We start from the raw sequence: 15,083 nt of genomic DNA, 5'->3' as shown, positions 1-15,083 counted from the left end.
TACGAAGGTCCAGGATAACAGAGAGGGTTTGGAATTGAACGGGTTACATCAGTTGCTTGTCTATGCGGATGACGTGAATATGTTAGGAGAAAATCCACTAACGATTAGGGAAAGTACGGGAATTTCACTTGAAGCAAGTAAAGAAAAAGGTTTGGAAGTAAATCCCGAAAAGACAAAGTATATGATTATGTCTCGTGACGAGAATATTGTACGAAATGGATATATAAAAATTGGAAATTTATCTTTTGAAGAGGTGGAAAAATTCAATTACCTGGAAACAACAGTAACAAATATAAATGGTACTCGGGAGGAAATTAAACACACAATAAATATGGGAAATGTGTGTTATTATTCGGTTGAGAAGCTTTTATCATCTAGTCTGCTGTCAAAAAATCTGAAAGTTAGAATTTATAAAACAGTTATATTACCGGTTATTCTTTATGGTTGTGAAACTTGGACTCTCACTTTGAGAGAGGAACATAGGTTCAGGGTGTTTGAGAATAAGGTGCTTAGGAAAATACTTGGGGCTAAGAGGGATGAAGATACAGGAGAATGGAGAAAGTTACACAACACAGAACTGCACGCATTGTATTCTTCACCTGACATAATTAGGAACATTAAATCCAGACGTTTGAGATGGGCAGGGCATGTAGCACGTATGGGCGAATCCAGAAATGCATATAGAGTGTTAGTTGGGAAGCCGGAGGGGAAACGACCTTTGGGGAGGCCGAGACGTAGATGGGAAGATAATATTAAAGTGGATTTACGAGAGGTGGGGTATGAAGTTAGAGACTGGATTAATCTTGCTCAGGATAGGGACCAACGGCGGGCTTATGTGATGGCGGCAATGAACCTCCGGGTTCCTTAAAAGCCAGTAAGTAAGGAAGGAAGGAAGGAAGTAAGTGAGTAAATAATAATAATAATAATAATAATAATAATAATAATAATAATAATAATAATAATAATAATAATAATATTTATTTCTTCTGGAGAAAAAGGTGGCGGAACTCTGTGTAGAATACTTTATAGCGGACGGGGAGGTGATTACTGTTCACTGCACGGGAATTTTGTCGTTTTTAACCTCATTTTCGTCCAACTAAGACTTTCAAGGTCTAAGCGGAATTCAAAGAAAAGAACGTAGTTATTCACACATATTTCGGTTCCATGATGAAAAATGCAACAAAAAGGTGCCGGAACGCCGTTTCAGCGCGTTCCGCCAGAAAAAAGGCTTGATAACAACTTCTATGTAATATTGTAGACAGATCGAGGTTAACACGCAATCAAAAATTCTAAAAGAACAAGCAGCAAATTGAGTGGCATAAAAAAAACAAAAGTATGTGTCAAAAATCCCAACCTATCTATGCTAGATGTCCGATCAAAGATTATCGTTTTTGAAAATTCACCTATTTAAATTAATGTGAAGTCTGCACTTGGTGGGTTGCACAGAGTTTCTCTATACGTGGCCTTATGGTTGAAAAACTGAACTGAGCATAGCTGCAGGTGTTCACGTTTCATTGGTACAGTCTGTCTCAAAATAAAATGTACCATATCAAATAAAAAATGCGTTGTACAGAGACTTTCTGGATGGCATAAAATTTATTTTTCAAATCCAAAGTCCATAGAGATGCGCGAAACACCAGTGTGTCGCGATACACGGTTGGAAACCCCTGCTTTATGGTACAACCACAGACATTAAAAAAAACCTGTAAAAATTGCAATATTATAAAGAAAATGACATATCTGCTCTCCATAGCATCGCAGAATCACAAATCTTGTCTTAAATATAATGAAAAGAAAAGATTGTTAAACAATTTTGTTTTAAGATTGTTAAAAACTTTTGTGCGAGATCGTGCGTATTTGCTTGTTTTCCGCACAGAACCAATACGCGGTAAGTGTGAAATACCACATTCAGTATTCCCAATGTAACACACATAACAATTTCCCTGTTCTTACCGCTTAAGCGCGACATTCATTTTACTGTTTTAGGCTTTTAACATATTATTTTTAGAGACGTTTAACATAGTAATAATTATAAATTGGAAACTTACCACTGCAATTTCACCTAAATTGGAATGTTAATTATTGTTTTTAAATATTTGCAAAAATTAAGTAAAGTCTACTACTCCACGAAACTTATTGCATTACTGATACAAGTAACATTAAGGAAGCCGTGAAAAAATCAACAAGATTCCAGATGCCGATGTTATTACTGCAATATGTTATATAAATAATATTGTTAAAGTATTAACATGAAAAATAAATCATTACATAACCTTACCGTTTGTTTTAAGTTCGCATTTATAGACGGGGGGGGGGGGGAGACAGACGTATATCACGGCCTGCTGGAGTATAGTAAACACAGAAAACATTTTATAGCAACAATGTTGAAGAAAGATATTTTGGTGTTCCGAAGTTGGCGTCATTAAACAGAAACCAACATGGAGATTTCATTGCAACTAATTAGAAATTCGTCTTTCAGGTATGTAAGAGAGGATCTTCGCATAAAATAATGTACGATACACGAGGGATATGTTTGTTTTCATGTTCTCGGAAATTAAAAAAGCTCAACTATGTTTCGCTTTTTCAATCTTTTCCTCGACCATGAAAACGTCAACATACCGCTCTTGTAAGGTATATTACTATAATTTTTATATTTTTATTTTTATTTTGCATTTTTATGAACAGAAACAAAAATTGCACACCTATTTTTAACTTATTCTTTAATTTGTAATTTGATAATATCCTCTCACAGAATTATTCGTATATAATATGAGAATATGGGCTGAAAAGTTTATTCAGTTATCTTTATTTTCGTTTGAGATATTACATATTAAATGTTGAGAAAATGTAAAATAAACTCCGGAAATTCAACGGAGAATTTTGAGCACAGAGTAAAGGGACTGGAATACAGCAGCTATTTAAAAATGGCGTAAAATAAATTATTTTCTTCCTAGCGATCTTGAAATTTCGCTCACATGAAGTCAATACTATGAAGTATTTTTAGGCTAAAAATAAAAAAAAAATGTTAATTTTGACACATATTTTGTCATTCCTGTAGGTCTTCCCCTTAATTCATGCACATATTTATGCGACTTCCAACAAATAATTCCGATACGGTACATATTTTGGACACTTTATATTGAAATTTCTTTTTAAAAAATTCACTTGAAAATCACTAATTTTTTAAAACAAAACTTTGCATGTATAAAAAATGTCGCGTTATTTCGCGACTTTAAATTTCATTTTGACCTGCAAGAGCTTAAAACAATATTCTTGTTTTATCAGTTGAAGCCTATTGTGTGAATCCGTTGTTTTCTAAAATTAGGCATCTCTAATTATTTATTTCTGTTAATGGTGTTAAAAGTGTCGTGCTTCTATCTGGGAACCGCATATCAATTACTGCTATATATTTTAGCTTCCCACATCATTGATTTATTTCTATCGATTTTCCTACAATCAAATGCTCAAAGTACTTAACTTTGCCTTCAATTAAAAACAAACAACCTTTCTTTCCGCTTTTGTTCACTGGCTTTGTTTCAACGTGTGTACTTAATCACAGAACAACAAACACTAAAGTAAATTAAAATGGAAACTCGAGTGGAAACTTATGAAATATTCTGCAACAATGAATAAATACTAAAACGTACAGTTGAGTTCATGCTATTCAGAGTATATTTTCATCGCCCAATTAACACAATTTAGTAAATGAAAGACATTTTAATTAATAACAGTTTACAAACAGCTATGTTATGTTGCAAACACGTGAAACCTAACAACGCAATTGCTCAATTCGTGCAATTTTTAAATCAAGTTAAACGTAGAGCTGTCGATCGACTGAAAGTATTGATCGGTTATCCTAATGCCTTTTATCGATTAACCGGTCGATTAATCGATAAAAAGCATTCGTTAAAATAGGTTACAGGAGGTTTTTTAAGGAGTCTTAGGGTGCTATTCATAGACATTTCGCAGCACGCGCTCCGAGCGTACTAAGCTAGCCCCGGCTATCCACTGGTTACTAGTTCAGAATTCAAATCATATCTTATCGCTAAAACTGGTTTATGAATACGAAAAATATTGATCATCCACCGGAAGCCCGCGCTAAAAATGTCTATGAATACGGAATTTAAAGGCCAAATAAAAAAGACGAAATAAGAAATTAAGATGTCCAAGGAAAAGTGAGTGAAGAAAGAATAATGTTGAAATTGATGAGGAAGAAAAAAATAATTTAGCTAGATCTTTGGCTAAGAAACTGAATACTGAAGGATGCACTGGAAGAAATGGTGAACGGGAGAAAAGTTCGGGAAAGAAGAAGATATCAGATGATAGACGCCATTAAGATCGTGTGCACAGAGTAAGACCAAGGCGGAAAATAGGAAAATTGGAGAATGCTGGGTTTGCAGTGAAAAATGTCCCTGGCAACAAAACTGTGATGAAATTATTGCCTTAAATTTTTTTGAGTCTCTGAACGTAATAATAAGTACATTACGTCTTCTTCTTGGCTGCAGAAGTGTCGAACATTTTTTTCCTATGAATACCTTCGAGGGAAAAATTGTTCCGGGGCCGGGTATCGAACCCGGGACCTTGGTTAAACGTACCAACGCTCTCCCAATTGAGCTACCCGGGAACTCTACCCGACACCGATCCAATTTTTCCCTCTATATCCACAGACCTCAAAGTGGGCTGACAGCCGTCAAGCAACCAACATTGAGTGCACACTAACTCTGTGTGACATAGATTGTGGTTTTCTGTTACGTACAGTGACGTGTATTATGCAAATCCCGGGTAGCTCAGTTGGGAGAGCGTTGGTACGTTTAACCAAAGGACCCGATTTCGATACCCGGCCACGGAACAATTTTTCCCACGAAATTATTGAAATTAACTTTACAGGAGTCGAAATTGCGATAGAAAATCTGAAAAAGTACAAGTCTCCAGGTATCGATCAAATTCCAGCAGAATTAATACAAGAGGGCGGAAGCGCATTATATAGCGAAATTTATAAACTTGTACTTGCTATTTGGGAAAAGGAAATTGTACCAGAACAATGTAAGGAGTCCATAATTGTACCTATTTTTAAAAAGGGGGACAAAACCAACTGTGGTAACTTTCGAGGAATATCACTTTTGTTGACGTCGTACAAAATTTTGTCCAATATTCTTTTGAGAAGATTAACTCCGTACGTAGATGAAATTATTGGGGATCATCAGTGCGGTTTTCGGCGTAATAGATCGACTATTGATCAGATTTTTTGTATTCGACAGATAATGGAGAAAAAATGGGAGTATAAGGGTACAGTACATCAGTTATTCATAGATTTCAAAAAGGCATATGACTCGGTTAAGAGGGAAGTATTATATGATATTCTTATTGAATTTGGTATTCCCAGGAAACTAGTTCGATTAATTAAAATGTGTCTCAGTGAAACATACAGCAGAGTCCGTATAGGTCAGTTTCTATCTTATGCTTTTCCAATTCACTGCGGGCTAAAGCAGGGAGATGCACTATCACCTTTACTTTTTAACTTCGCGCTAGAATATGCCATTAGGAAAGTTCAGGATAACAGGCAGGGTTTGGAATTGAACGGGTTACATCAGCTTCTTGTCTATGCGGATGACGTGAATATATTAGGAGAAAATACACAAACGATTAGGGAAAACACGGAAATTTTATTTGAAGCAAGTAGAGCGATCGGTTTGGAAGTAAATCCCGAAAAGACAAATTATATGATTATGTCTCGTGACAAGAATATTGTACGAAATGGAAATATAAAAATTGGAGATTTATCCTTCGAAGAGGTGGAAAAATTCAAATATCTGGGAGCAACAGTAACAAATATAAATGACACTCGGGAGGAAATTAAACGCAGAATAAATATGGGAAATGCGTGTTATTATTCGGTTGAGAAGCTCTTACCATCCAGTCTGCTGTCCAAAAATCTGAAAGTTAGAATTTATAAAACAGTTATATTACCGGTTTTCCTGTATGGTTGTGAAACTTGGACTCTCACTCTGAGAGAGGAACATAGGTTCAGGGTGTTTGAGAATAAGGTGCTTAGGAAAATATTTGGGGCTAAGCGGGATGAAGTTACAGGAGAATGGAGAAAGTTACACAACACAGAACTGCACGCATTGTATTCTTCACCTGACATAATTAGGAACATTAAATCCAGACGTTTGAGATGGGCAGGGCATGTAGCACGTATGGGCGAATCCAGAAATGCATATAGAGTGTTAGTTGGGAGACCGGAGGGAAAAGACCTTTAGGGAGGCCGAGACGTAGATGGGAGGATAATATTAAAATGGATTTGAGGGAGGTGGGGTATGATGATAGAGACTGGATTAATCTTGCTCAGGATAGGGACCGCTGGTGGGCTTATGTGAGGGCGGCAATGAACCTTCGGGTTCCTTAAAAGCCATTTGTAAGTAAGTAAGTAAGTAAGGGAGTTATTCCTGAAAGCTTGATTTGCATTTTTTTCCTATGTTTTCCTTTCCTGTTCTTTAACTTGCAAACTTTTTAAGGGTAAATGAAGAAACGTCAAGTATCCGTTATTAGTTAAAGAAAATCCTAACCAACACCAAGATAAACCCATCTGATCTTCCTTGCAATTAACTCTAGTATACTTGTATTTTTTTTATCCTCATACCATTTTCATATCCCTATAATTTTAATTAACGATCATAACTTAATTCTCTATGAAATTCTCGACTAGTTATCCAGTTGCTCCTCTTGTAAAGAGTGAAAAGTAATTAAACCGACAAACTCCGGGAGACACCGAAACAAACGATTTTGTCTGATGTTATATTTTCCTCAGAGGCTTTACTAAACCGTCAGAAGGCGTATGAGTTCTTCAGTTCATGAAGACTCTACGGGAGCTATGCATAGACACTTCGCTAGCCCGCGCTACGAGCGTGCTAAACTAGCCCCGGCTATCGACTGGTTACTTGTACAGGATTCATATCATATCGCTAACACTGGTTTATGAATACGAGAAACTTTAGTTCGCTTATCATCCACCGGAAGCCCGCGCTAAGATTGTCTATGAATATGATCCCGTAAATTCACATTTTGTTATATACGTCTTGACCCAGTGCAGTGGTTTAGTAAACCGGTCTGATGGTGCAGATATTTGCTGCAGTAAGGGAAGTAAACGATAATGCTGAAGTCTTTCACCGCGTTAGACAATCCATGTTTAGCCTACGTATTTTGCTTACAGGTCAATGGAGGTATTTTTGAACAAGTTTTGGTCGCCGTCGGTAGCGTAGTTGGTATGGTGCTGGACTTCTATGCTCGAAGTTGCGGGTTCAATCCCGCTCGAGGTCGATGGAATTTAAGTGTGTTTAAAAATGCGACAGGCTCAGGTCAGTAGATTTACTGGCATGTAAGGCATGTGAAAGACCTTCTGTGGGACAAAGTTCCGACACACCGGCGACGCTGCTATAACCTCGGGAGTTGCGAGCGTCGTTAAATAAACCACCAGTTTCTTAAACATCTTTTGTAGTGATTTTGATGTGTACTTTTTAATAAGAGACTCAAGCAATACAGCATTCCAATGGTTTATGTTACATTATGATCTAGTGCCCTCGCGAAATAATCTCTCACAGCACAATATGATATTAAAGAAAAGTGTTTGTATTGGTGTCTTACTTAACTTCCTATAGTTTATCAACAGTAATCTCACTAGAGATTTTGATTTATCTAGAGTAAATCAAAATTCGAGTAGGATTTAATTAACTATTACACGATTAGAAGAAAGTATATAAAGATTAGAAGTAACGAAGTACTCCAATACAATAAAATATTAATTGACTTACGAAAATACAACTGTCTTCAAATGTATTATTGTACAATCTCAACATTCCAAATATTACGCTAGATGGCAGTAGTGTGTTATGATTAGCACTTTTCTTGTTATCAGTTGTGCCAACTATGGGATCTTCATTGAACTCTGTGGACGGTTACTGGCCAAGAAGTATTTGTTGATTCAATTTCATTTTTATTAAAACAATTGCATTCCAGTTCAATTAACCGGATCCCAGTAATCAACGTTACTTGACAGATGATTTTCAATAAATCTTAGTATATTAAACAATCTCTGATACGTGACTATCCATAATATCATATATCAGAAGCTATAACATAACCTAAATAATACAAACGAGTGTTAGAAAAGTTTTAAATAGGGATGATGAAATAAACAAGAATAGTTTTAATTAACGATGTTGAAATAAAAAATATACATGAATAATTTTAAAAGGAACAATTATTGAATACACAATTTTCAAATTTGAATGTTTTGGTGGTTCAGTTTATGTTATACTGGACGTGTGCGTAAAAGAAGTGAACTCGTTGATGTACATGGTGTATTCATCAACTTATTCAGGATTTCCGAATGGTGCTCTTCATTTATTTGTAAATAGGGTTTCAGGAAAGATGCATAGGTATGACCAGTGATCTTTATTAATTCTTGTTCTTGAATGCCAATGCGAGTCATATTTGAAACTGCTGTGTATCGACTGGAGTGGTTTGTAATTTTTTTTTTTTTTTTTTTTTTGACGTCCAGACCAGTGTAGTTTGAAATGTTGGCAAACAAGGAAACAAATGCTAGGCTAGTGATAAAAATAAACAAATGCTAGGGAAGCGATAAAAATTAAACAAATGCTAGGGACGCAATAAATTTTGTGCGATAAGCAGCCGTGATTGGTTGAAAGAGTCCTTTCGTACCGCTTTAGTGGTCAAAAGTAGTATGACGTAGTAAAAGTGTATTAGTTAGTTTAATTACTTTTCACCATTTGTTTCGTTGTCAAGTGGCTTAAGTCAAAAAACCTTGTTTTAAGAAAAACGGGGTTTTGCGTTTCTTACAGTTAAAAAAATTATAGTAACCATCTCTATATTGATGGTGAAATATAATTATATGATGGGATAAACGTATAGGCCGGCAGTCCAAGTGCAGAAGTACCTGATTTACTTCATTAGGCACAAAACGGGGGACGAAAATGATTTTGTGCTCAAACTTCTAATGTGCTCTGTTTGTAGATTTATATACTATGGACTTCTTCACTTGTCAAATTAAAGCTTGTATTTATGTACAAAGTTTGTGTGGCATAGCAAATGTTATATGATATCTCTATTCAATAGTACTTTCCAAAGTTTTGTTCGGTTAACAGTATTGACTAACCTTTTCATAATCAACGATTGCATTGTATATTAAACTCCATATATTATTATTATTATTATTATTATTATTATTATTACTTACTGGCTTTTAAGGAACCCGGAGGTTCATTGCCGCCCTCACATAAGCCCGCCATTGGTCCCTATCCTGAGCAAGATTAATCCATTCTCTAACATCATATCCCACCTCCCTCAAATCCATTTTAATATTATCTTCCCATCTACGTCTCGTCTCCCTAAAGGTCTTTCTCGCTCCGGCCTCCCAACTAACAATCTATATGCATTTCTGGATTCGCCCATATGTGCCACATGCCCTGCCCATCTCAAACGTCTGGATTTAATGTTCCTAATTATGTCAGGTAAAGACTACAATGCGTGCAGTTCTGTGTTGTGTAACTTTATTCATTCTCATGTAACTTCATCCCTCTTAGCCCCAAATATTTTCCTAAGCACCTTATTCTCAAACACCCTTAACCTATGTTCCTCTCTCAAAGTGAGAGTCCAAGTTTCACAACCATAAAGAACAACCGGTAATATAACTGTTTTATAAATTCTATCTTTTAGATTTTTTGACAGCAGACTGGATTATAAAAGCTTCTCAACCTAATAATAACAGGCATTTCCCATATTTATTCTGTGTTTAATTTCCTCCCGAGTATCATTTATACAGGGACATCATTTTATTTTTACTTGCATTTTTATTGTACCTGCATTTCTGAATGTACTTCACTGTCACCCCTTCACTAATGTCCTTGTTCCCGTCAGACACACAAACTTACGGCCGCTGTTGCATTCGAAGTCTTCAAGCAGTGAAGTAAACACTGCAGTGTATAGTGTGTTTCAGAACTATGATTGCTTTTTCTATAGAAGAAAGAACCTATATTAATAATATCGTACTAAAAAATTATATTCATGAAACGATAAATTCAATTTCAGAGAATATGCTTCAAAATATTTTTAATGATATGCGTACTGAATTGAAGCCTGCATTGTAATGAACGGCAACCATTTTCAGCAACCTGTTTAAAAATTCAGATTAGCTTTTTTTGAATTGAGGTGTCTAGAAGCAAAGGAATGCTAGTGACATTTGTAATAACATGAGTTAAGTGCATCCAGTGTAAGCAAAAGTATCTAAAATTTTAGTGACAAAGGGATATTTTAATCGCATTACACATTAAGATTTAAACAAAAATTTCACCGATTTTACGAAAGCTTAAATATTTAAATCCCATTTTCTCAAAAGTAACCGAAGTACACTTACAGCCCTTTACTTATGACCCCCTCAATTTAAATGCACTCTCTATATTGTATTTTAACATCAATAATTAATATGCTAAATAAAGTAGACATTACATAACGAACACAGCCGCCTGAAAAGTTGAGTTTTTGAAAAAAAAAAAATGTTACTACTCTACTGTATTTTGATAAATTCCGTAAAAGTGATGATCAAACTGAAAATCGTAATATCGTACTTCCCTACAACATAAATGGATACACTACTTTTCTCTCCTCCTATACCTAGTAATATGATTTGTTTACATATTGCACTAGTAACATCTAACTCCTGTAATGGAAGGGGGCAACAGTGTTTCCGAGTATAGCCAGCTTAATGTTAAAAATGTTGGTAAAAATAAAGTTATGTCCCTGTAGTAGTAGGCCCTTAATAATAATAATAATAATAACTACTATTACTACTACTACTACTACTACTACTACTACTACTACTAATAATAATAATAATAATAATAATAAAAATAAAACGTGCCCCATAATTACACTATCGAAAAATCGAGATTCTTTTTGAAGCTCAATATCACAGTCTGAATATTGCCACATAGCAAAAACTAGTTCAGAGGTACGTCCTAAACACGGATTTCAATGTCTGACGCAACTCGTTAAGACAACGTCTGAAATTAGAATCTGACGTCACAAAGTTACAAGAATATCGGTATTGCAAGTTTCCCTGTGACGGAGATACATAAATCCCTGATACCGATGCCGTCAGATCTCAGATCCATACAAGCATCGTGAGGCTCCGTCTCTCTGAAATATTAGCGGGGGGTGGGGTGGTTGGAAGGGGGTTGAGGGCTCCGTATTAGTCAAACTTGACTCACCCGATCCGGTTGATGAACAGATGAAGTAAGGCCCGACTCTGCCAAGTTGCGTAGAGCTGATTCGATGGCTTCTGGTTTGAGAAGTTTACTTTTCTGATGCCTGCTGTCACAGAATGAGTAGCGAAACTGTTTAGAATGCGCTAGTCTAGCTTCGCCCTGTCTACACCCTCGCTTTGTAACGTCAATCAACTACAATATTATGTAACTCACAGCGTATACTCACTGGTTCGGAAAATTTGTTACGACCGGAAAATTGCTATTGTTGTCTGAGTCGTAGAATGAAGTGCAGGCCTTCGCTCCGCGATTACTTTCTGATGCCTTCAAAGCAGATTACAGACTTGCGGACATTGATAATCCAGTTTACGAAACAAGAACGTGACTACCATGAAATTCCATGCCAGTCACAAGTTTATAACTCTGGGATCACAATATGCGCTAATGGAAAGCTATGTTCTGATGATCTGTTGTTGTGTCACGTTTTGAAATGCCGGCAGCCCATTCCACCAGTCCCTACGTGTTCACACTGTTGCCCAAGTTGTCATAACAACGGAGTTTCAAATCCAAGCTGTACAAACTGTCAATATTTAATCACGTCCCTCCCTGTATGTGTAGCACTTGGGTTCAACACCACACAATTGAGTGACTTCATTAACACTCAATAAACATACATTCGTCCCCCCAACAATCCATAAACCTACTTGCACCAAGATATCACTTCAGTAAATTATTCGAAATTCGCACACAGTTTAGGTAGAGTTTTTATGTACACATTTCTTGAGCACTCCATAAAACACCACTGTTAAAAATTTCACTCGTTTTTAGTAAGTTAGTAGCTAAGATACAGACACATTTAAGAATATGGAAGCATTTTAAAAGCGTTCTGTAGTTTTATTATAACTTTATACCACACGCTTTGCACTCAAAGTGTTTAATTTTCATTCTACATGAAGTTACTGCAACTATGAAAAAAAGTAAAGAGACGTGTGTAAGCCCCTCCTCTTGAAACAAGAGTATTAATTTCAAACCAACGTTTGTGGATCGACAAAACACTCTTTAATTATTCAGTAAGTCTACACATTAAAGCTCCATCTACTGGTATCTACCCTCTCTATGCCGCATTGGCCTTTTAGAACTCGGATACAACTTAAGATATGCACACTTACACCGTAACGGATTGAAAATATCTTAATAATTAAATATACTTTACAATAAAATTTATAGTATGATTTACAATTTTTAAGGTCAGAAAATTCTCTCAAATATTCTAGGTTTACTATTAAATGTAAACATTTATAAAATAAATTTCAAAATGGCATGGTGTTGTGTTGAAGTTTGTATGAACGCGAAATAAATTTTCTATAACGGTCTTTCACTTAATTACTGAAATTTGATACTCCTTTTAAAATATCAGAGAGACTCGGAAATGAGATTCTCGTACAGATAAGACGGGAGTAACGTAAAGTGACGTGTTGATAGGGGTTATGCGACGTTTTAATGGTCTTATGTATATGGAGGAACACTTTTCAGACAACACAGCAAACTGGTAATGTATTACTCCCTTTCACTCTTTTTTATATGTTTTACCATTAAACAACAAATTAAAACGAAATTTGTGAGTATTAATATAATATAGACTGCTGAAATATTTCCCTAATAACTGTTACAAAGTTAAAATGTCTCTAATGATATATTCTATCTCTACTGCTGAATTTTACGACATAGTATCGTAAACACAAGGAAAATATATTTAAATTAATTAATATAATTTTATCTTTACTTCCGTTCCGATGAAATTCACGAGGAATTTACTGCATTACAAGTTGTGTTGTTTGTAGAATTACCTTAGATTCCTGTCTCAGCAATTAACTGTAATGTTTGTAATACACGACATACATCAGTTAAGGAGAGGGTTACACACACATAGAGCACCACGGAAAACTTAGTCCTCGTTAACACTAATTAACAAACCACTTTGGTTGCGTCTTTGTCAGTCAAGAGAAGCAAACAAGATGCTGTTCTCTTTGAACTCGCAGTTTCCTTGCATAAACTAAGCGCCTTTACGGGAGAAATCGCGCCAGACACACATGATACGATAAACAACTCTAGTCAGTATTTTACTTCAGTTTTCAAGTGAAAGAATATAGTTTTCTTCAGCGTAATTATAAGTGTTTAGTCTATAACATAAATCACATCCAAAAAAGAACCTTATTAAGAAATCGTATCACGTTGTGAAGTAGTTATCCACTTTATAATAAATGCAAGTACGCGGGAGTTAGTCTAGAAACACTGACCCGAAGGGGTGGAATTTATGTTCAGTTTTAAGCACTAGGACTCTTCTCAATGACTGGGAAAGTCACTGCACTGCGCTGACATTTTATCTTGAAGCTGGTTTAACGCGATCTGTACAGTACCGCCGCGAAATTGACTGTTGAAAAAAATAGAAGAAGACAACTTGGTGGGGTAACTTTTACAGTTGTGAAAAGCCGCTCGAGTTGGATGTTAAGCTTTAGATGTGAATTGTCTGCCTGCGGCAGTTACACTTCCACTATTCAGCGGGGTCCGTTATTACATCGCCGCCGCCTTCGTCTTTAGGCTCAGCCTGTTTTTCTTTTTTGGGGGGGGTGTTTGAGAGAAGAGAGCGCGACGCTGCTACCTAGCTCTCGTTCGGAACCCGACTGAAACTCCTGTGCTGTAACGACGTCTCTCTCTCCTGCAGAGAGAGTGAGGGGGAGGGAATCTCCTCTCTCTCGCGCGCATGTTCGCTTGGACTCACGGCGGCGCCCTGTGGGCAACCCCCTGTAGTTGGTAGCCAGGGCGCACTGTGTGGCGCGGGTCCGTAAACGGACACCCGGCACCCCCTCCCACCGGGTGACGTCACAATGGATAGCGAATTGTTACAGTGTTCGGGAAGGGGTGGGGAAAGGCAGCGCTAATTATTGTTGTCACCATTCTCGAAGAGAGAAGTTCGCAAGTGCTATTGCCTCGCGTGTTGAGGGTGTGGAGGTATCCCGTTTCTTCCATCGCCACGTCGGGCGTTATAAAGTGTACATCCGTCCGGAAAGAACTGTGGGTCAAGGCTCGACGACATTCGTACACGGACAGGAACTTAGTGTCGCCTAGTGTTGCACCTAATGTAATGAATATGGCCCGGATTTTTAGGTTTTCATGAAAGCAATTTTAGCCTTTTATTATCATACCTCTGTAATTTGGTCACCCACTTGCAAATCACACAGTAATCAAATTGAAAAAAGTTCAAAAACGATTCCCTAGATATCTGTATTTTAGAAGATATCATTGTTCGGCCTTCCATTACAAAATTTCGCACAACAATCTACTTGCTGAATTTAATTTAATGTCTCTTGCCAGTCGTAGATTACTTGCTGAGCAACTTTTATTATATAAAATATTCAACGGTCTACTGGATAATAGCGAAATATTATCACAAATCCAGATTAACGCTAGAACATCACATTTAAGAAATCGTCAATTGTTATATTATAAAAAAAAAGCAAACACTTCATCACATAACAATTCACCAGTGTTAAAAATGTGTTCAAATTTCAATGAAATATGTAAAACATGGGATCTAGATTTCTGCATTTCTTACATGGAATACAAACATTTTCTTATTAATATACTGAAGGTAGTTGATTTTATATAATATTGCTATTTGTTACTCTGTAATTTGCCAATTATAGCTACATTTTACATTTTTGGCTATGATATCTATATTTAACTATTTTTCATTTATTTTGTTTTGTATATTTTTCATTAATATCTATACACTGTATCTTTTGTTTA

The 15,083-nt window shown here is 36.2% G+C and overlaps 1 long non-coding RNA gene across 1 annotated transcript in view; it reads right to left on the bottom strand.

The window, feature by feature from the left end:
- Positions 1 to 13,942, bottom strand: part of LOC138716250 (uncharacterized) — a 138,999-nt gene extending 125,057 nt beyond the window's left edge. The window contains exons 1-2 of the long non-coding RNA XR_011336611.1: positions 13,124 to 13,942; positions 11,283 to 12,241 (exon numbers count right to left, since the gene is read on the bottom strand). This is a non-coding gene — a long non-coding RNA (uncharacterized lncRNA). The remainder of the gene's footprint in view (positions 1 to 11,282; positions 12,242 to 13,123) is intronic.
- Positions 13,943 to 15,083: the final 1,141 nt, after the last annotated feature.

This window comes from Periplaneta americana, chromosome 16, assembly GCF_040183065.1.
Source record: "Periplaneta americana isolate PAMFEO1 chromosome 16, P.americana_PAMFEO1_priV1, whole genome shotgun sequence".
Taxonomy (NCBI): Eukaryota; Metazoa; Arthropoda; class Insecta; order Blattodea; family Blattidae; genus Periplaneta; species Periplaneta americana.
The sequence above is the reverse complement of the archived record's forward strand: the minus strand, read 5'-3'. Positions and strand labels throughout refer to the sequence as shown.